The following is a 23,006-nucleotide window of genomic DNA, read 5'->3' on the forward strand; positions in this document are numbered from 1 at the left end:
GGGATTAACCTGTCACTAACTTCGTTAATTCTCAAATAGGGAACTTCATCAGGGCTTAAATGATGAGTATTTAGAGGGGAAACCTCTAGGGTAATTACCTTCCCTGTCTGTTGCCGCCATAGCTGCCAAAATGTTGTCATCAATATTATTTTTGGAACGGTTAATTGCTGCTACTGAGTATGTTACAACTGCTGTTTTAGCGGCTTCATCCGCAAGACAATTGCCAACAGCGTGAATTCCGACACGCTGGTGGCCCAGAGTATGAATTACAAAGACAAGTGGCAGCCATTTTTTTAAGCTCAGTCACTCGAACCCAGATCATTTTATGTTTTATTGTGCGACCTCTGGAGTCATGATAATCACTTTGAATCCAAAAGGGTAAATTGCCATTGTATTATTGAACACAGTAGTAAGAGTCACTTACGATAAGAGTAGTAGCACTGAGATCTGCGTACTCCAATGCAAGCATCAGCGCACAAAGCTCTGCCAATTCGGCGGTTCTGTCCCCTAATGTCTGGACACTGAATTGAATCAGACTTGAATTCCCCATCCACCATAGTACCAATCACAATTGCGCAGGCCAAAGAATATGCGTGCTTTGAACACGTAGCCGCTTGCGCGCTTCGGTCAGTGAAAATGATACAACGGAAATCCTCAAGTGGGAGCATGGTCAGAGGAGCAGGATGAACAAATTCATACTGCAAGAACTCTTGAGTGTGCAGCGAGGAATCAAAAAAGACAGTGACATCCGGGGATGTCAAGGACGTAGCCTATTGTATTCACAATTGGAGCAAAGCTTTTGAATTTGATACACTGGCTTTCGTCACTGCCTCCAGGCAGGATTCTGATTAACTACCAAAATGCATTATCCCTGCGACGGTGCATGTTCATTTAGAATTGTCATTTGCACTCCTGTCAAAACGTTTTCCACAGTGAAAAACTGCAACTCTGCCGAAGTGTGCAAGTGTGACTTGTAAGCGATAGGGACTGTGTCACCCTCATTTAAAGTGAGGTATGTAAAACCCACTGCCCCTGGCATGATTCTTATCACCAGGTTGGTGTGGTTATCACGAGTCAACAAGAATTTAGATTCTAGAAGATCAGCCTGCAAAGATTGCAAGATGGCTGAATGTTCTGGCAGCCAGCGCGATTTGGAGAAAGTAGGTTTTATCAAAGCATAAAGAGGCTTGATACGCTTGGCATATTCGGGAATGTAGGTGCACCTGAAATTTAAAAAGCCCAGTAAAAGATTGTAGTTTCTTCAGGGTTGTGGGATCGCGCAAAAGTGCTGATTTCTCCAGGATGTGAGGAGCCAAACCTCGACGTTCATTTTTGAGCTCATAGCCCAGGAACAACACTGTGTGCTCTGCATTGTGACTTTTCGCAAAGTTAAATGTATAGCCAAAATCTGCAAAACGGCAAATTATGCGGTCAACACGGCACAGATGCGGCCATAATTCGTCGTCTGTGAGATAGATGTCATCCACATACGAACATGCATCTGTGTCGAGTCCCTCTAAAAGAGAGAATATGCGGGAAGAAAAGACACGTGGATTTTTTTATAGCCCATAGCCAAACGACGAAATTGGCCCTGTTTGCCACCACTGGTAAAAGCTGTCCATTGACTACTAATAGGGGACAGATTGTGGGCAAATAAGCCATTGGATATGTCAAGTGTGGTTTTGAACCTTTTGCGCACAAGACTATCCTTAAGAGCAGTACTGTGAGTATTCTATACCACACACGTAGGACAATGGGAGTTCAAGTGGCTGTAATCCAACACCTAATGGTACGAGCCATCTGGCTTGGTCCCAGTAAAAAAAGGGTCATTCATCGGAGACACACATGTTTCAATCACACCATGATATTCCAATTGCTCAAGGATTTCCGCTACAGGAGCTTTAGCTTCACGTTGCATGGGGTATTGGGGTTGAGGCTGTGGCATAGACCGTAAGGGAATCTCATGTCTGGGGGAAAATTTGTCCCAACTACAGTGAGTACGGTTCAACGCCGTCAAAAGCGCCTTCGCCCAATCTTCTGCAAAATGCATGGCCTGCTCCTTCGGCACTGTGTGCGCAAAGCTAGGATGGATTACCTCCTCCCCTTGCGGAGCAGCTAAGTCAAAGGGTGGGGGCTAGTCAAGATTTTCCAAAAATACCCCTTTTACTGTATGCTGCATGTCTCCTTCAATTAAAAGGTCAATTTCAAAAAGCCTATCAGGGGGAGCCACTTTAGTGTTAGCTGTTTCGAGTACAACGAAGGTGTAAGTCATTGTCACCTTCAGTAGTGGACGCATCGCTTCTCACACTATGGTAATCTCCGCTGCGCTGTCAAACAGCTTAAGTGCCCAAGTCAGATTCTGAAGCTGCATTCTCACTATCTGTGGCATATCTCGCTGTTAAAGCTCCAATTCTCTTCTTTTGAAACTGAGGCCTTTGACGCAGTGAGTCGTCCTGTTTGCCTTTTCCGTCAGCCTTGCGAGGCTGCTCACAGCTCTGTTGGGCACCTTGTCCTCTACCGCCTCCTCTTCCACCAGTGGGTGAGACCGATGTTTCCTGCAAAGAGCGAGGAGAACGTTGTTCAAGAACCTGAAATCTATCAGGTAACTTAATCATAGTGCAGTCGTGCAACTCATATGTACGCTCAGTTGAGTCAGATGTAGGTGAAGCAGGATGGGACCCCTGTTTCTGTGGCTGTTTCTCCTGTTTTTTAGTCTTCCTCCAATTTTGTTATGGAAATTTCTGGCGATCATCTTTATTAGAAGACACCAACTGAGTTTGCTGCTGTGCTTGTTTTTTAGCAAAAGGCTTAACACCCAAACTATTACGGCCAATGGTCTTATAAGCCTCCCTAATAATTTTCGGTAACTGACGGGGTTTTTTGGCTCCGGGAACATCGCACAAAGCATTAGACACCTGGAAACTTACCTCATCTCCCTTAACATTAGCAAGGACGAGATCGCTCACAATGTCAAAGAATCCCACGAGCCTCATTCCCAACTCTACAGCCGCCTCCGGTCCGTGTTCATCCTGAACACGTATAATGATGGAGGGCAGGACAGCCATTGATGCGTGCCAAGGCATCTCATCCTTATCCTGGGGACATTTGCCCATAACCGCATTAACCATAACAGAACTAAACTTCAGCCCATTCGGTCCAACTGGGTGAGACGCACCACCAGAGGCCCTACCCGGGAAGTTGTGGGAAATATAATGAATGAAACTCCTTATCACTGACACAGCAGAGGCATAAAGGGGCCTTAATTCAGCAGCTGCACAATGCCCCGCATTAAGGTGCGGGGTATAACCAGCTAAAACAGGCAAGAAGCGCCTGTAGTTAGCAACTGTCCCATTCTGACCGCCGTTAAAATGTGGGGGAGGGCGCCATTAAACCAAATGCTGTGCTGCCAAGCAGAAATTGGAATTTCCTGTGTCCTTTATTGAGCGTAAACTACAGACACCGCAGTCAGAGTCTAAGCATGAAACACATTAGTATTAGCCTGAACAGCAGGTAACGTGACTCACAAGTAAAACTGCTCAAACGGGTACAGCAGATACAACAAAAACCACTGCCATGCCTTCTGAAGAAATGTTGAAATCCTGCAAATGATTGCGCACAGCCAAGCGACTATGAACTAGGATATCAACTGCAGCCATATTGATACAGTGAAAGACATGGACAATGCAATATAATAAAGCACAACTGGGTAGTAATTCAATAAAAAAATTTTTTAAATATCAAGCTTGAAAAGACTTATGTAACTATAGTTAGATTTATCCGTCACCACTGTCAACCGGAAACAATAGTGAGGGGGTAATGGACTGATATACGCACTACTCAAGATTCTCACAATAAGACCACTACGTTAGGTGTGCCATGTTGCAAGGATCCTGCTCCTACACAGAACTGTGCACAGAGACCCAGGACATCAGTCAATTTTGGTGTACCAGTAACCCACCTCAGTACCTAGAAAACCCCAACCAGCTAGCATCAGGGTCACATTAGCTCTTTGTCCTATTGCAAAGTAACCAATGATTAGACAACTTAGAATACGCGACTTAGGACCAACTCAGGAATGGTGGGAAGTGAGAACACTCTTTTGTTACACTCTCATACCAGTCCACAACAGGAGCAAATAAGAGACACGGGTAAGGTTAAAATATTTATTTTAACAACGTGCTCTCAGGTGCAGTATCTTTGCCAGCATAAGCAGACATGTGATCAGAAATAGTATGGACAGCATTGGGAGATTGGAACAGTGGAGCAATGCGTAAATATGGAGTTGCTCATAGGGAAACACACAGGCTAAGGATGGATCACTCCATCTTTGCTTTGTTGATTTGTCCGGTGTGTTCAATCTGGTAAACCATACCAAACTAGGGCAAACTTTAGCAGAGATGTTTTCACCTGGTGATATAATACATTTTCTCTCACAGTTATATACCCAGTTAACTTCAGAAATACGCCATAGCCAGAAAGGAGAATACATAACGCACTTTAGGATCACTAGGGGAATTAGACAAGGCTGTGTCCTTGCTCCCCTATTATTTTCTCTTTATATTAATGGCATTGACTCTCTCTTACAGAGACTGCCAGCTGATGTCCCTGTTATTGGTAAACGCAACACCCCAGTTTTATTATATGCAGATGATGCAGTCCTAATATCTAGGACTGCAAACGGCCTCCAACTCCTGATTGATAAGTTTTCATCCTACATGACTAAAAAGAACTTGAAACTAAATTTGAGCAAAACACTGGTTATGACATGCGGGAAAACAAAATTGAAAAATTAGAAATCACTATGTTGGGGGGACCAACATCGAAAGAACATCTACCTTTTCTTATCTGGGGTTACTTTTTACAGTGCTTAATTTGTAAAATATGAAGTGCAGGTGCTCAATTGTTTGTCGGAGGCCACAACTACTTTTCTCAGGCTCCACCCACTGCCTCCACTGGCTCTACCCACTTACTCTATTAGCTCCACCCACATCCTCACTGGCACAGTGAGAATTCAGATGAGGGTTCCTTCCTCATAGTAAGGTTTTTTGATAGGAGGTTCCCTGGCCCTGTGAACATTTTTAAAAAGATTAAATCAAAAGTGCATTTAAAGCACAATTTTGTAAGAATTTAGTAAAATCACTAATGCATTGAAAAGGGACAAGTCCAGTGCTCTGTGTGCCGATTTGGCCAAAGGACAATACTGGGGTAGGGTATGCCCTTTTTAATAGAGTCTATGAGATCGAAGATGCAACTTTGACATAGCTTATGTGACAAAATATTAACCCTGGGCAAAGCACTATGCTATGCTCACGTAGTTTGCGAACTTTGCGCTATTTCGCAATACATGAATTGCACTTAGCACAGTGCAAACACGAGTAGCGTGGTGCAGCAGTCATTTTTTGCTTGCTCGCGGTCCTCAACGTCAAGTTGGCAACTGCGAGCAAGCAAAATTACATCCCGACAATACTTTTTCCTCGTTCGCGATCAGCAACATCAAGTTGCCGATAGCAAGCATGGAAAATAAACCTCCCGGCAAGATTCTCTACACAAGGACGTCAGGTTTCTCAATGCGAGTAGTCGAGTATGCTTCCGACCGCTCGCAATGAGAAACCACCAGTCTGCATTGAGAAAGCTGCTGCTAATGTAGAAATCTACTCGAGCGGCAGAAAATGACTGCTTGCACTATGCAAGATGCAGTTTGCACTGATTGCAGAATGCGGACAAGCGTCCGGCACTGTGCAATCATTGCGAACAGCATTTTTCACAGTGCACTACGCAGTTTGTGTAGCTCGAGTAGTGCGAAGTGCACTTTGCGTAGCTACGCATAGCGCTACTTCGCAAACTACGCCCAGGCTTACAAAATACACCGAAGGAAGGAACAATAGGTAAACACCGGAATAGTGGAAATATTGGAATGTTGTAGATCTATACAAGTCATTACTAGTCATCAGCATTCAATTGACCTAAAAGGAGCTCCCGGCATTTCAGTACGTGGAATTTCATTGTATTAAGTGCAAGATAGGTCAGGATTGGAAGAAAAACATTGTATCACATATACTGAAAATGATAAATGCCACAGTGTAAAAAAAGGGCTCTATGGAAATTTGAGTTAGTAGAACCGCTGGGCTTGTGGGAATTATAAATAGGCTTTACTAGCTTTTTCCTTATGCCCTATTTCAAATTTCAGCTTCAAAGTACCCGAGCCAGACACAAACCAACACATACAGGCAACACGCACACACAACATGCACACAGCCACCTGTACACACCACTGTGTATGTGGGAGGGAAACCTGCTCATATTTGCACATGTGCTCCACCTCTTTGCACCCAGCACCGGCTCACCCCTGGGCCCTCTCCCTCCCTCATAGAGTCAATCATTTTGGCTTCAGCAGCATACAACCCAGGTATAGCTTTGACAACAGGAGTGCAAGTTTTCCTAACGCAAAGAAGTTATACAACAAGACTCAGAGGAAGCAGTGACAGCTGTGCAAGATTCCTAAGTGTGAATCACAAGCTGTGACCAGCCTGCCACCACTGCCATGTGCTGCCATCACCTTATGTGCATTACTTGCGCTTGCAAACTTTTAAAAGTAATAAATCAATAATGAACATACAGGTTTGTACATTAAGACTGCTGTTTGCTACACATCACTAAACAACACTGCAGCCTTCTCTAGACAGACCACAAATGGACTCATGCATGGCTGATGCCACCAGGGTTTAAATTTTATCAACTCATCTACTGGGCTGGAGGGCATTTGCATTCGAAGAGAGGATGAGGATTACAAAGTTTTAAACGTAATTGTGGTGGTTTGTCAATGTCACCCGCAGATTCTTCAAGGCAAAGTGGGCAATTAATCTGGCCCCCATCTCCCAAAGCCCCCTCCGGTATTCTTTCTTTCTTTCTTTCTTACTTGCTTCTATTTTTCTCTCTAAATCTCCCAACCCCACCCCCCTGCCTACCTTTAACTTTGATTGCCTTTCTCTACCTATCCCTCCCTCAACACCCTGTTATTCTATATATCATCCCTTCTCTCCTTGCCCATCTCTTGCTTCGTCATCTCTCTCTTTGTATTTGACCTCACCCCTCTTTACCGCTGTCTCTCTCTGCTTCCTAACCTACCACCCTACCCTCTTTTAACTTAAGTTATTCTTCACCTCACCTCTGATCTCCCACTTACCACCAGGCTTCTGGTACTCTTTCTGCACTTTTTATTATTTATACCAGGCTGGTAGTAATAATAAAGTGAAGAAAATTGACGCATAAATAAACTTAATTAAGCCCCCGGGCAGCCTTCTCCCAGAATAATGTATCCAATAAAGCCAGTGGCACGAAGAGTCCACTATCTATGAGGCCTCCAGTTTAATCAAATGCTATTATGCTCAGGTGGCGCTTGGTATTCATTAGATCCCCAGCATACCTCCAAACCTCCTTCCGCCATCAAGACTAGGGCTGGAAGCCTCTACATCAAGCAATATAACTAATTAAATTAATGGAGGACACTGCAGGCTGATGGACCTACTCTGGTCAGTTGTTTTTGCACATCGTCTTCTGCAATATATATTACTACCCGATTACAACTACTTACTTTACAAGCACAAAAGGCAGGATTAAAGAGCTTTACGTCTATGGGCTCCTTTATTAGGTGGTGTGCCGGCCGGGGGTGTGCACCACTACTTACTGCTGGGTAAAAAAGAAGGCAATGAACAGGTTTATTTACCATCTTATCATGGCATTTGATTTACTGGCAACTCTTGAGAGGAACTGTTAGGGATGGAATGCAGCCGAGGATACTTCAAGGGAACTGGCCTTTATTTAACTTCTTTTAACCCCTGCCGGCACTATTGTGAGTGACTGACTAAATGTGTATGTGGGCTGGTGGCAGCTGCTACTAGGCCAGGGAGGGCAGCAGAGACAGGGGAGTGCGTCATCCAGTACTGGCGTCATCGAATCTGTCGAGCCAGAGCTACCACAGTGCCCAACACGCCAACAGTCAGCGCAAACAAAAAAACAAGCATTTGCAATGCAATAGGTCTCGCATTAGGAAAGTTTGAGCTATTGGTATTGTAAATGACACATTTTTTATCTATGTGTTGGTTTTGAAAATAGCGAAATTAATAGCTTTGTCATTTACAATGCCAATAGTTTTAAATTTTGCAAATGTGAAACCTATAGCATTTGTAATGAAATATGTGTTGTATTTACGTGACTTAGATGTATTGATATTACAAATAACAATGGTTTTTACATTTTTTAATAATTAATACTTAAATAAAAGTTATTGTAATTTATAATGGCAATAGCTTATACTTTTGTAAATAATTTTTGTGAAGATTTTGTTAATTGTATTTTATTGTGACAAAAATCCAAGCACAGAAGTGAAATAACATCTTTTTGTGACATTTGTAATAAAGCTTGAAACATTGAGAGAACATATTTGAACCAGTGGTTGTTGATTGGTTGCACAGATTGATGCTGTGGTGATGCTGAGTGATGTTGTAGCGGTGACGAGTGATGCTGTGGCGTTCAGTGATGCTGTGGTAGCGCCTAGTAATGTTGTATTTCCCCTGAGTGATGCTGTGGTGGTGCTGAGTGATGCTGTGGTGAAGCGATAGATAGAGTGAGTGCGATAGATAGACAGAGAGAGGGCGATAGATAGATAGAGTGAGTGAGGGCGATAGATAGATAGAGTGAGTGAGGGCGACAGATAGAGTGAGTGAGTATGGGCAATAGATAGAGGGAGGGCGATAGATAGAGGGAGGGCGATAGATAGAGGGAGGGCGATAGATAGATCGAGGGAGGGCGATAGATAGATAGATAGATAGATAGATAGATAGATAGATAGATAGATAGATAGATAGATAGATAGATAGATAGATAGATAGATAGATAGATAGATAGATAGATAGATAGATAGATAGATAGATAGATAGATAGATAGATAGATAGAGGGCGATAGATAGATCGAGGGAGGGCGATAGATAGATCGAGGGAGGGCGATAGGTAGAGTGAGGACCTATAGATCGATAGATAGAGTGAGTGAGGGCAAAAGAGTGGCCTTTGGAGTGTATGTTGCATTGAGTGCAGTGTAATTATGTAGCATATAATTATGTGGCACTGAGTGGTATTGTGTGGAGTGTGTGTTGCATTCAGTACAGTAAAGTGTAATTATGTGGCGTGTAATTATGTGGCACAGAGTGGTATTTGGAGTGCATGTTGCATTGAGTGCTGTTTAATTATGTGGCGTGTAATTATGTGGCTCTGAGTGGTATTTGGAGTGTATTTTGCATTGAGTGCAGTGTAATTATGTAGCATATAATTATGTGGCACGGAGTGGTATTGTGTGGAGTGTGTGTTGCATTCAGTAGAGTAATTATGTGGTGTGTAATTATGTGGCACAGAGTGGTCTTTGGAGTGTATGTTGCATTGAGTGCAGTGTAATTATGTGGCACTAAGGTATTTGGAGTGTATGTTGCATTGAGTGCAGTGTAATTATGTGGCATATAACTATGTGGCACTGAGTGGTATTTGGATTGTATGTTGCATTGAGTGCAGTGTAATTATGTGGCATGTAATTATGTGGCGTGTAATTATGTAGCACAGAGTGGTATTTGGAGTGCATGTTGCATTGAGTGCACTGTAATTATGTGGCGTGTAATTATGTGGCACTGAGTGGTATTGTTTGGAGTGTATGTTGCATTGAGTGTAGTGTAATTATGTAACATAATTATGTGGCACTGAGTGGTATTGTGTGGAGTGTGTCTTGCATTCAGTAAAGTGTAATTATGTGGCACTGAATGGTATTAGGAGTGTATGTTGCATTCAGTGCAGTGTAATTATGTGGCATGTAATGATGTGGCACTGAGTGGTATTGTGTGGAGTGTGTTGCATTCAGTAGAGTGTAATTATGTGGTGTGTAATTCTAAGGCACTGAGTGGTATTTGTAGAGTATGTTGCATTGAGTGCAGTGTAATTATGTAGCATATAATTATGTGGCACTGAGTGGTATTGTGTTTTGCTATGCTATGGTTTGTTATGCTATGCTATGTTTTGTTATGCTATGCAAAGTTTTGTTGTGTTTTATTATGCTATGCTTTGTTTTGCTATGCTATGTTTTGCTATGCTATGTTTTGTTATGCTATGTTATGCTATGTGTTGTTATGCTATGTTTTGTTATGCTATGCTAAGCTTTGTTTTGTTATGCTATGCTGTGTTTTGTTAAGCTATGCTATGTTTTGTTGTGTTTTGCTATGTTTTGTTATGCTATGTGTTGTGTTTTGTTATGCTATGTTTTGTTATGGTATGTTATGTTATGCTATGGTTTGTTTTGCTATCCTATGCTTTTTTTGTAATGCTATGCTATGTTTAGTTTTGCTATCCTATGCTTTGGTTTGTTATGCTATGCTATGTTTTGTTATGCTATGTTTTGTTGTGTTTTGCTATGCTATGCTTTGTTATGCTATGCTATGTTTTGTTATGCTATGCAATGTTATGCTATGCTAAGCTGTTTTGTTATGCTATGTTGTGTTTTGTTATGCTATGTTTTGTTGTGTTATGCTAAGTTATGTTATGTTTTGATATGCTTTGTTATGCTATGTTTTGTTATGTATGCTGTGTTTTGTTATACTATGCTTTGTGTTTTGGATGTGTGAGGGGGTGTGAAGGTGTGTGAGGGTGTGTGAAGGTGTGTGAGGGGGTGTGAAGGTGTGTGAGGGGGTGTGAGGGTGAGTGAGGGGGTGTGAGGGTGAGTGAGGGTGTGTGAGGGTGAGTGAGGGTGTGTGAGGATGAGAGGGTGAGAGGGTGAGGGTGAGTAAGGATGTGAGGGTGAGTGAGTGTGTGAGGGTGAGGGGGTGTGAGGGTGAGGGTGTGTGAGGGTGTAAGGGTGGGTGAGGGTGAGTGAGGTTGTGTGAGGGTATGTGATGGTGAAGGGGTGTGAGGGTGAGGGGTGTGAGGGTGAGGGGGTGTGAGGGTGACAATGAGTGGGTGTGTGAGGGGGTGTGAGGGTGACAGTGAGTGAGGGGGGTGAGGGTGTGTGAGGGGGTGTGAGGGTGTGTGAGGGTGTGAGGGTGTGTGAGGGGGTGAGGGTGAAGGGGTGAGGGTTAGGGGATGTGAGGGTGAGGGTATGAGGGTCACTGAGGGTGTGTGAGGGTGAGGGGGTGAGGGTAAGGGTGTGTGAGGGTGAGTGGGTGTGTGAGGGGGTGTGAAGGTGTGTGGGATGGTGGGTGAGGGGATGAGGGTGAGTGAGGGGGTGTGAGGGTGAGTGAGGGATTGTGAGGGTGATGGTGTGAGGGTGACAGGGTGTGTCAGGGTGAGGGTAAGGGTGTGTGAGGGTGAGGGTGAGGGGGTGTGAGGGTGAGTGAGGGAGTGAGGGTGCGAGAGTGAGGGGGTGAGGGTGAGTGAGGGTGCAAGGGTGAGGGGGTGTGAGGGTGAGGGTGGGTGAGGGTGGGTGAGGGTGTGAGGTTAGGTGAGGGTGAGGGTGTGAGGGTGAGTGGATGTGAGGGTGTGAGATGGTGAGGAGGGTTGACCAGAGACAGACAGAGGCCACTGGAGACAGTCAGAGAGCAGCCTAGACAGGGGAGAGAGAGCGGAGAGAGGGAAGAAAGAGCAGAGAGTGAGAGGGAATAGAGAGTGGAGAGTGAGAGGGGAGAGAGAGGGGAGAGTGAGAGGGGAGAGAGAGTGGAGAGTGAGAGGGGAGAGAGAGGGGCGAGTGAGAGGGGAGAGAGAGTGGAGAGTGAGAGGGTGTGAGGGTGAGTGAGGGTGTGTGATGGAGATTGAGGGTGTGTGAGGGTGAGTGAGGGTGGGTGAGGGGGTGAAGGGGGTGAGGGTGAGGAGGTGTGAGAGTGAGGTTGTGAGGGCGACTGATGGTGAGGGTGTGAGGGTAAGGGTGTGTGAGGGTAAGGTTGTGTGAGGGTGAGGGGGGTGAGGAGGTTTGAGGGTGAGGGGGGTGTGAGGGTGAGGGGGTGTGAGGGTGAAGGTGGGTGAGGGTGAGAGGGTTGTGAGGGGGTGAGGGTGTTAGGGTGAGTGAGGGTGTGTGAGGATGAGAGGGTGAGTGAGGGTATGAGGGTGAGTGAGTGTGTGAGGGTGAGTCGGTGTGAGGGTGAGGGTGTGTGAGGGTGGGTGAGGGTGTGAGGGTGGGTGAGGGTGAGTGAGGTTGTGTGAGGGTATGTGATGGTGAGGGGGTGTGAGGGTGAGGGGTGTGAGGGGGTGTGAGGGTGACAATGAGTGGGTGTGTGAGGGGGTGTGAGGGTGAGGGTGAGTGAGGGGGGTGAGGGGGTGTGAGGGGGTGTGAGGGTGAGGGTGTGTGAGGGGTGAGGGTGAGGGTTAGGGGATGTGAGGGTGAGGGTATGAGGGTGACTAAGGGTGTGTAGGGTGAGGGGGTGAGGGTAAGGGTGTGTGAGGGTGAGTGGGTGTGTGAGGGGGTGTGAAGGTGTGTGAGGGTGGGTGAGGGGGTGAGGGTGAGTGAGGGGGTGTGAGGGTGGGAGGGTGAGGGGGTGAAGGGTTGAGGGTGAGTGAGGGTGCGAGGGTGAGGGGGTGTGAGGGTGAGGGGGTGTGAGGTGGGTGAGGGTGTGAGGGTGGGTGAGGGTGTGAGGGTGGGTGAGGGTGAGGGTGTGAGGGTGAGTAGATGTGAGGGTGTGTGATGGTGAGGAGGGGTGACCAGAGACTGACAGAGGCCACTGGAGACAGTCAGAGAGCAGCCTAGACAGGGGAGAGAGAGCAGAGAGAGGGAAGAAAGGGCAGAGAGTGAGAGGGAAGAGAGAGTGGAGAGTGAGAGGGGAGAGAGAGTGGAGAGTGAGAGGGGAGAGAGAGCTAAGAGTGAGAGGGGAGAGAGAGCAGAGAGTGAGAGGGGAGAGAGAGTGGAGAGTGAGAGGGGAGAGAGAGTGGAGAGTGAGAGGGGAGAGAGAGCGGAGAGTGAGAGGGGAGAGAGAGGGGAGAGTGAGAGGAGAGAGAGTGGAGAGTGAGAGGGGAGAGAGAGCGGAGAGAGGGAAGAGAGAGCGGAGAGTGAGAGGGGAGAGAGAGCAGAGAGTGAGAGGGGAGAGAGAGCAGAGAGTGAGAGGGGAGAGAGAGCAGAGAGTGAGAGGGGAGAGAGGTCTGACACGGAGATGAGAGCGGAGAGTAAGGGGGGAGGTCTGACACACACTGAGACTAGAGTGAGAGAGGTCTGACACAGACGAGAGTAAGAGAGGTCTGACACTGAGACGAGAGTGCAGGGACGGTGACAGCAGAGTGCGCTCTGACTCAGAGGTGACAGGCGGGTAAGTGCGCCGGAGGTCGAGTCTCCGGCGATGGTCGGGCCGGGGTCCGAGATGAGACAGAGGCCGGGACTCAGCAGTGCTGCGCTCTACCTGTTGCCATCTTCATATGAAAATGCTGATAAAGGGATTTAAACTGTAACATCAAATCCAAAGTATTACAAGGAAAGGCTGAGGATGATCACATTTTTCCCCAAATAAAGGCAGCAAGAATCATTACCAGTCTTATCAGTCTGATTATATAGTTGTGGCAAGAAGACATTGGGCTGATGTAGTTATTATGATGCCATGATTAATTACAAAAACACTGACTTTCACTAGCGGTTGATGTGGGGGAGAGAGATCAAAGCAAGCCTCTATCTCGTTTTTTTTTCTGGGAGAGAGCATGAGCAGTATGGCTGCTTCATTTGAAATGGACTATACAGGAACACGTGACTACTGCTATTATGACTGAGATGAATTTGTATGGCATCTTCTGTCAATGGCCACATTCCTTAACAGTTTAAAAGTCCTGAAGGCAAGCCACTGAATCAAAGAACATAATTAGAACAAGCATTTGCAATGCAATAGGTCTCGCATTAGGAAATTTTGAGCTATTGGTCTTGTAAATGCCAATTTTTTTATTTATGTGTTGTTTTTGAAAATAGCTAAATTAATAGCTTTGTCATTTACAATGCCAATAGTTAAAACTTTCGCAAATGTGACACCTATAGCATTTGTAATACAACATGTTTTCTATTTACGTGACTTAGATGTATTGATATTACAAATAACAATGGCTTTTAATTTTTTTTAAATAATTAATACTTAAACAAAAGTGATTGTAATTTATAATGGCAATAGCTTAAACTTTTATAAATAACTTTTGTGAAGATTATGTTCATTGTATTTTATTGTGACGAAAATCCAAGAACAGAAGTGAAATATTAACATCTTTTTGTGACGTTTGTAATAAAGCTTGAAACATTGAGAGAACATATTTGAACCAGTGATGCTGTGGTTGTGCTGAGTGATGCTGTGGTTGCGCTGAGTGATGCTGTGGTTGCGCTGAGTGATGCTGTGGTTGTGCTGAGTGATGCTGTGGTTACGCTGAGTGGTGCTGTGGTTGCGCTGAGTGGTGCTGTGGTGGTGAAAAGTGATGCTGTGGTGGTGCTGAGTGATGCTGTGGTGGTGCTGAGTGGTGCTGTGGTGGTGCTGGGAGGTGCTGTGGTGGTGCTGTGGTGGTGCTTAGTGATAATGTGGTGGTGCTGAGTGATAATGTGGTGGTGCTGTGGTTGTGCTGAGTGATGCTGTGGTGGTGCTGAGGGATGCTGTGGTTGTGCTGAGGGATGCTGTGGTTGTGCTGAGTGATGCTGTGGGTTCGCTGAGTGATGCTGTGGTTGCGCTGAGTGGGGCTGTGGTGGTACTGAGTGGTGCTGTGGTGGTGCTGAGAGGTGCTGTGGTGGTGCTGAGAGGTGCTGTGGTGGTGCTGAGTGATGCTGTGGTAGTGCTGAGTGATGCTGTGGTAGTGCTGAGTGGTGATGTTGTGGTGCTGAGTGATGCTGTGGTGGTGCTCAGTGGTGCTGTGGTGGTGCTGAGTGGTGCTGCTGAGTGATGCTGTGGTGGTGCTGAGTGGTGCTGCTGAGTGATGTTGTGGTGGTGCTGAGTGGTGCTGTGGTGGTGCTGGGTGGTGCTGTGGTGGTGCTGAGTGGTGTTGTGATGGTGCTGAATGACAATGTGATGTTGCTGAGTAATAATGTGGTGGTGCTGTGGTGGTGCTGAGTGATAATGTGGTGGTGTGGAGTGATAATGTGGTGGTGCGGAGTGATAATGTGGTGGTGCTGAGTGATAATGTGGTGGTGCTGAGTGATAATGTGGTGGTGCTGAGTGATACTGTGGTGGTGCTGAGTGATACTGTGGTGGTGCTGAGTGATACTGTGGTAGCGCTGAGTGATGATGTGGTGATGCAGAGGGCAGAAAGGCACAACAAGACCCAAGGCATTGCAAATGCTTGTTTAATTTATGGTTGGGGTAACACAAAGAATGGCTGAGTGAGAGGTGGGGTGAAGAATTAACACAGACAATGAGAAGGTGAGCAGAGAGAAGGATAAACGAAAGAAGCAGCACAGGCAGGAAAAAAGAAAGAAGCAACAGCAACATTGACACTGAGATAGAAGGAGTAAACGGGAATCAGGCAGCATTTTTAAAGTGGACTTGACAAACACTGCGATTAGGTGGGAAACAATATTAGAGGAACACTTGCTGGAATAGCTACCCCTCAATATGTAGGCAAAAAAAGATGTTAAACCCAAAAGGATGCAAAAATTGCCGACAAAAAGTGACATAAAATCTGCACAGACCAGTTGATAATACTGCATCTGAAGCAGTTAAGTCAAAGTTGGCCCATGATGTGCATGTCGTATGCTGGCCCCTCGTTCCTGGTGGTGGGGCACAACTTCCTGTTTACTAAAGCAGAGCCATCATTGTCTCATCAGGTACATGTATAAGCTCCGTTTTCAAAGCACACACACTTCAAATGAGTTTTAACCCCATACATAGAGGAATAACAAAGTAAAGAAGAAAACGCTACGTGAGTATATTGCAGAACTGTTTAAAAACTGTGTTCTGGGAGGAGGTATCATTCTCGGTAGACGTGTGAGCTGAGCTCCTTCTTTCGCAAAGAAAGTAGAGGTGAGCTTGTTTCTTGTTATTTCTCTTTGTTCACCATTTTGGGATAGGGTTGTTTTTTAAACATGAAGCGCGGACAGAACGGCTAAGAACTCTGTTTTAATCTAATAATTGTGACACATGCTAAGAGGGCACACCTGCACAGAGGGAAAAAAACAGTTATGATTAGAAAAATCCTATTTCGTAACACAACACTGCACAAGTTTGCACTTTTCACCATGAAGTGTGATTTGCCCCCTGTCGGTTTCTGTCACTGTCGAAGACCGAAAGCAATTCATAATTATGATGGTCAATTAGGGAGGTTTCACAGCTGTAATTGGGCAAGATAAAACCTAGGCCAGCTAAAAAGTGCACTCTTGCGTAGGGCCCGTGGGTCAAGGCACTGAGGTCAGCAAAGGAGCAGACTTGTGGGAGGGAGCATTCTGTTGTTGTCTATTATTGTATAACGTGTTAGGAGACACTTCGGAAGTAAATTGAGAACAACAAAAAATGGCAGAAAGAATAAGGAGGCACAAGTCATCTGCAGTTCACAGCGTTAACAAGTTTTCACGACCTGTTATCAAAGCAAAGGGCAGCGCTTGAGGTGCTGACAACGCATGACACATGGCTACCCAGTGCACGCTTTGGGCTTTAGACTCTTGACATGCTCCCATGAAATAATCCCACCAGGCATTGAAATCACGCTGTGAAAAGGTGCCCCAAGGCTGTTACTCGCATTTCAGTTTGTTAGATTTCTTTAAAATGAAGGTGTTTGAGCCGTGCAGATCAAAAGTTCAAAATAAAGTGCGGCTAAAGTATTGTCTGTTTCTGATGTCTGCCTGCAGTGGGAGCCCCTGCTCGGTGAGGTTTTACGTAAAACATGGCTCATGTTTTCCTAACTTGAAAGCGGTCCTGCGTTGAGACAAAGCACAGCTCCCGTGTACTTAAAATTGATGTGTTGGCTGCCAGTGAAGCGGTGTGTAAGTAAGTTTACGTATAGAATGAATGCATCTGAATATGGCCCGCAATGGGAACGTTTTTTATATGTGTTTAACAAACATGCAATGATAAAAGACATTGTAATTTACAATACCAATAGGTCAAATTTTTGAAAATGCGAGACCTATTGCATTGACTTATTCCTGGTGTAATCTGGTGCCAGTTGCGAAGCTGGGCAGGTAGCATGCAATGTGCCGGACCGGGCAGACTGCTCAGCTTATGATTTTTATCGCGTTTTTATAGGGTTGAGAAAGCTGAAGTCTTTTTAAAATAATACAGCCTGGCTGTGACCTATGTGTGCCCCATACTTACTCTCCTGAGGGCTTATATGTTTTCCTGTCTTCATTGCTTGGTTTTGCTCACGAGAAAGTGTCACTAAATCATTGGATTGTCACTCAAAAGTGCGCTGAAATTATGAAAATGTCACCAGAAGCTATCTGAAACCTTGGAAGCTATGGTGGCTCTAGTTTTATACACGTAGCGCGCCTGCTTGTTGCCCATGTAACACTGTGCCCGGCAGCAACTCTACAGCACGCACCCTGCTAAAGGGATCAAAAGAAAGAGAGAAAAAGTGTGACAAAGGGAGAAAGTAGGGGTGGAAAAGAACGTGCAGGAGTGTGTTTAAGGGGCATGGAGTGTCTGGTGATGGATTCAATATGCATGAGGGTAAATCATGACTATGCAGTTTTGATTTTCGGCACAACTGTGCATCGCTGGTAGCAGCATACGAGCAAAAAGGTCTGGGGCCGGCACTTATTATTTCACAAATTACGCACCAAATTACTCCCCTAACAGCTTGCATGCATAGATAACGCTTTCTACCCATTCAACTGGGAAAAGCGGAGTCTCTGCAGCCTCGCCATGGCCCCATGGCACTCTGTGCAACGCCGAGCCTCTGTAGCCTCCTCCTGTACCTACCGGCCGGGTCCGAAGTTCTCTGCCCATGACGTCATGTTAAGCTTCCACAACCTGCACCTGTTTCACGTTATCAGGGACAGTTCTAAAGCATATGGCCATGTACACCACCAGCATCCCTAAAGCGCTTTACCCTTTAAGCCCCAGATCAGACAGAGCCAGTGAATGCCCACACTGCTCCTGTGGGCACGGTGTCAGCGAATGTTCTGTATCCGCATGCCTCTTGCAAAACTGCCTGCCCTAACATCCCGGTGGAAATGTGAGACTATGAGGGCAGCTAAAGCCGTGGTTGCCGTGCAGTGCACAACTTATGCAGCAAGAGACGGCTGTGTGCCTGAAACTTGGCGCACACAACTAATATCACACAGTAGTAAAAGAAAAAAAACACTAGAGGCCACAATTTATTTTATAGCAGCACATTTGTTAAAAATAGCAGCCATCACGTGCTTCAGCGGATTTCAAAGGAATATCGTGATTAGCAAAATCTCAAAAAGCGTTTTCCTAGACAGCGAGCGCCACAAGCCTCTGAGTCACGAGAGCCCTAGAGCCCTGCTTTCATCCAGTGCCTCCGGCTAAACTGCTCTCGGCGAGGCCAAATCAAACCGAAACTGCCGTGGTAAGCAGACATATCAGGCACACTAGGAATGTCTGTCCGGTCCTGTGGAGCAGAATGCTGTTCCACTGCTGTGTTTTGCTGATGTGGGTTTAACAAAAAAAAAATTTAACATGATGTTTTGAAGCAGGCGAAAGAGGGAAGAGGCATCCGACGCTGCGTGTCCACAGGCAGAGCCCGTAGCACAAAGTGGTGAAGCGAGGGAGCCTAAATGTAGGACGGAAGCGTGCAGCCTTAAGGTTGCAGACTCCAGGAGCTCACTCCACATCTGCAGGCTGGCTCCAAAAAAGAAGGGGGTGTGTGGAGGGTTACACATCACTAAAGTAACAAGTACCTGGAAATCGCTGGAGTTCCTGGCAAGCCACCGGCCCGACTGGCGCGAAATCCGGAAGTCCGGCAGCGTCATGCTTGCTGTGGGGCGGGACTTCCGCCATAAGCTCGTGCACGAAGTGACTCGCCGAGATGGACGTGGTGACGCCGGGCTCCCATGCCGGAGGGGGAGCCCGGCGGTGGCAGCAGAAAAGTGGTGATGAGGCTGTGAATACAAGTGTGGGAAGCCCCGTGTGTGCCACGTCAATGGAGGCGGAGTAGATGACACCCGGTGAGTGAGACTTGGTGCCTTGGGGGCTCGTGCACAGGCTCGGGCGGCTGGTGCGTGTGTGCGCGGCCATGGCGGCTGGTGCGTGTGTGGGCAGCTGGTGCGTGTGTGCGTGGCTGGGGGCGGCTGGTGCGTGTGTGAGCTGGTGCGTGTGTGAGCTGGTGCGTGTGCGCGCGGCTGGTGCCGGCTGGTGCCGGCTGGTGCGTCTGTGCATGTGGTGGCGGCTGGTGCGCGTGCACGGACCAGAATCTGCGCGATCACGGACCTGAATCGCCGCTCGTGACCCTCTCTGCGTCCGTTGACAAGCACCTTGGCAGCAATAGGTCTCGAACGAGACCTAAAAAGCATCAAAGCAGCTCTTCTAACAGACGGTCCTAGAAAACTATGTGCTGCTAAATATCACATGGGAAATGTATTTCTAGTAAAACCTACATCACTAAGCAGGGGCAGAAGTGTCAAGTGTTCTTCCTAAGTGAGTGGGGGGGGGAAACACAAGCTGCTTCACTGCATGATGGGAGTGAGCAACGTGCGGATTTCTTAAGTGGCAGGGTCGAAGTTCATTGTTTTAGAAAAAAGTACTGAAACACCACACCACATTTCCTTCTTTCTTTTACAATCCTGTTGTCAAAGTGGCGTTTTCAGTAACATGTATCCCAGAACGACTCATCTGGTAGACTGGATTCTGCATATTAAAGGATGAAATGAAACCATACATATTTAAAAATGTATTCCGTGAGAACACGCATGGCAGGAAACACTACCATTTATGAATTCAGATACAATTCCACTAAGACAAACTAAACCTGCTGGCTTTACAGCTCTCTGAGCAGGATGCGCTGGCCAACATGTATCTAAACAGACAGCTCGCAGGTGTGAACAAGCATTTACAATGCAACTTATTCAGAAATTTACATGGTTTCTCGTAACATGGATATGTGGTGGAATGCCTAATGTGGCAGGCACTGACGTGACAGTCGTGGATTCTGCGCTGGATGTACAGAGAGAGAGGGACAGAGAGGAGGAAAGGTGGGAGGGAACACGGCCTGGGGGGAGCTGGCTGGGGAGGGGGAGGAGAAATCCGAGTAAGGCTGTGTGCGGGTAGAGAGAGGGGAGGTGCTGGAGCTGGGGAACAGAAGGCTGGACAGAAATGCGAGTCACGGCCTGGCGGCCGTGAAGTGTGAAGCAGTGGGCGGGGAGGCAGGAGCAAATGGTAAGGGGCGCCTTTGAAGAGCAAGGCAGGGGGATAGAAGCGCGTTCACAAGCATGTGCACTTCTACAAATCCTCATGGTGAAGTCAGCTTTGTCGTTTGACTGCATTAGGTCTCTCTACGAGCCCTAAAAAGCAGGAAATGGAATGACCTGCTTAGTACTTACAGGTATTTATTTAAGCTAGTGGTGGACCGGGCATCCAGGGCTACGGGGCACTGCCTTATTTATTGCACTGACCGGACCGGCTATAGCTAGGGAGGCCTGCCTGGTGCTGCTACTGTCTGCGTGCCTGGCCTGACCTCTCAACGCCACAACGTCCTCGGGCTGATGATGGCTCCTGGGATGCGGGTGTGCCAGGGCGTGGCAATCGGAAAGAAATCTGTGCATGCCGCGCTGCCTGCCTCCCCTAGAAAACATCCTGCTTTTCATGGCATTTATTTAGCCACTATGAAGCCAGTAAAGCCCACCACTGTTAAGCAGTGACTAGCAGTAGGGAGGATATATACTAAGTTTTCAAAGGAGGCAGAGGCAGGGCCTTTAACTTCAATCCCGGCCAGTCGCCGGCCCTATCGTGATAGTCAAGGGTTATGGGCCTTCATGCAACTTAACCACGGCCGTGGCCGGCCCTCTTGTGATTTAAATAAATCAAATACATTAAATCTTGTTGATGGAGTCGGAGATATAACGCGATGGTTGTGCCTGACACACCACCATGCTTAAAATGAAAAGTAGCGTGTGTTGGTTTGGCAACAATGGGCATGCATGGCATGATGACTGCTCAGTGCTTAGTGGCGTGTGATGCGTACTACTTATAGTTACACTTGTGGTCGGCCGGGCCTAGGGGGTACTGCCTCTATTTTTAACTACTGATAGGCTGCCTGCTGCTACTGCTGAGCTGCCTGCCCTTAACGTGGTCAAGTGTGTGTGTTCCAGGGCATCGCAATCGGACAAAAATCTTTGTGCAGAGTTCACAACCAAATCCAGCCCACGCCCAGCCCAATCAGTGTCTGGCTGACTCCCGCCCACCACAGGCAACACTGAACTTAGGGCCGCCACCATGTCGCCATCCACCATCACATATATGATGATGATCGCGGCACTGTCTGAATGCAGTAAAGTAATCTTTGCTCCATGCCGTCTCCTGCTGACTAGACACAAAAAGCACTCACTGGGACTCGGGAGACTGAGAAGATAGAAAGAACAGCGCTTTGCGCTGAGTCAGCAAAAGCTGTTAGCTAACATGTCATATTGTGATGTGCAGTCCTGCTTTAGCGTGTAGACCCGGCCCTGAAAAGTAAGTGCCGGTGCTAAACACAGGCAAGCACCGGCACAAATTAAGATCTGACTTTTTAACTGCAAGAGTCCATGGGCTGTACATGTTTATCATTGTAAAATTAAGTTCTTGAGATCCAGTGAGGTGATTCTGAGATTTTCTGAGAAAATTGGGAATAAGCCCATACACAAAATATTAAAACTATATGTGAGCAAATGTATCACAGGAGTATGTTATGGAGGTGAACTATGGAGTATGGCAGACACTTCCTCATTACAAATTCTCGAGAACAAATTCCTGAGATGGGTTTTATCTGTGCCCAATTCGACATCGACCTATATACTCCATAAGGAGCTAGATAGACCGTATATAGCGACTTGATCGGTGTAGCGGCCCTCGTATTGTGGCGTCAAATCTTCACCAAAGAAGAAGCTCATTTAAAAAATGAAATAATTTTAGACTGCCTCTCCATAGATCACTGCAGGAACATACCTTGGCTGCATTACATTTGCAGCCTTATGGCAGGGTGCAATATGGTAACCCATTTTAAAGACCCAGTGAGTATACAGATTTATGGCAAGATAGAGCTCAAGAGAAGATTCCTGATATGCAGAGAAACTAAGAGGCTAACCGAACTTAGTACAAAACCAGGTATTAAATATTACTGCGAAGGACCACCTCTCTTCGGCATACAACCTTATCTCATTTTTACAAGAAATGTATAGCACAGATTTTATCTGACGCAAATAAGGCTGGGTACACTGCACTTTCAAGTAGCATTCCCAGAGATGGGACAGTGGAGCCATGATTTACCAAAGTGCCCGTACAATGGTACAAGCCCTCAGAGCCCTCACTTTATACTTTTCTGTAACTTTTACAGGGACTTCAGAAAATCGATTTAAGACCCCTTTTATATCAAATAAATTTGTATTTTTATAAGTCTGCCTTTTATCATGTCAGTAAATTGAAAAACCCATCCATATGCAATGCAGTGATCCTTTTTATCCTGATGGCAATGAAAAGGAGAAAGGATCTTACTCACTTTTTGCTAAATTATGAACCTGACTATTGGGAACTTTCCACACAATTTGGTCTGATATAAATTTTTGACCCAATGCTATTATAAGGAGTGTCCAGTTATGTCTGATTTTATAGATTTGAATGTACTCTATTGAGTTTAGCAAAGTTTTTAATATAACATATTTTTGTATGTTTTTGAAAACTTTAAGAATACTGTTGTGCACACTTATGATGACATATGCTCTTGGGTAAATCTGTCACATGTTTGTATTCCCCTGAAATGATTATGATGGTTGCTTTTATTTCTTATATATGTAGAATGCTTTCATGGATATATATGTATATACCCAATAAAGTTGTCTGAATATGGTCTGCATTGTTACAATTCCATGAAACACAAAGGGAGAAATCATATTACAATGATGGTGAAAACAGGTCGTATAATGCCTAGTTAATACACCCTCCCTATCTAGGAACTAT

This window comes from Lissotriton vulgaris, chromosome 7 (assembly GCF_964263255.1).
Source record: "Lissotriton vulgaris chromosome 7, aLisVul1.2, whole genome shotgun sequence".
Taxonomy (NCBI): Eukaryota; Metazoa; Chordata; class Amphibia; order Caudata; family Salamandridae; genus Lissotriton; species Lissotriton vulgaris.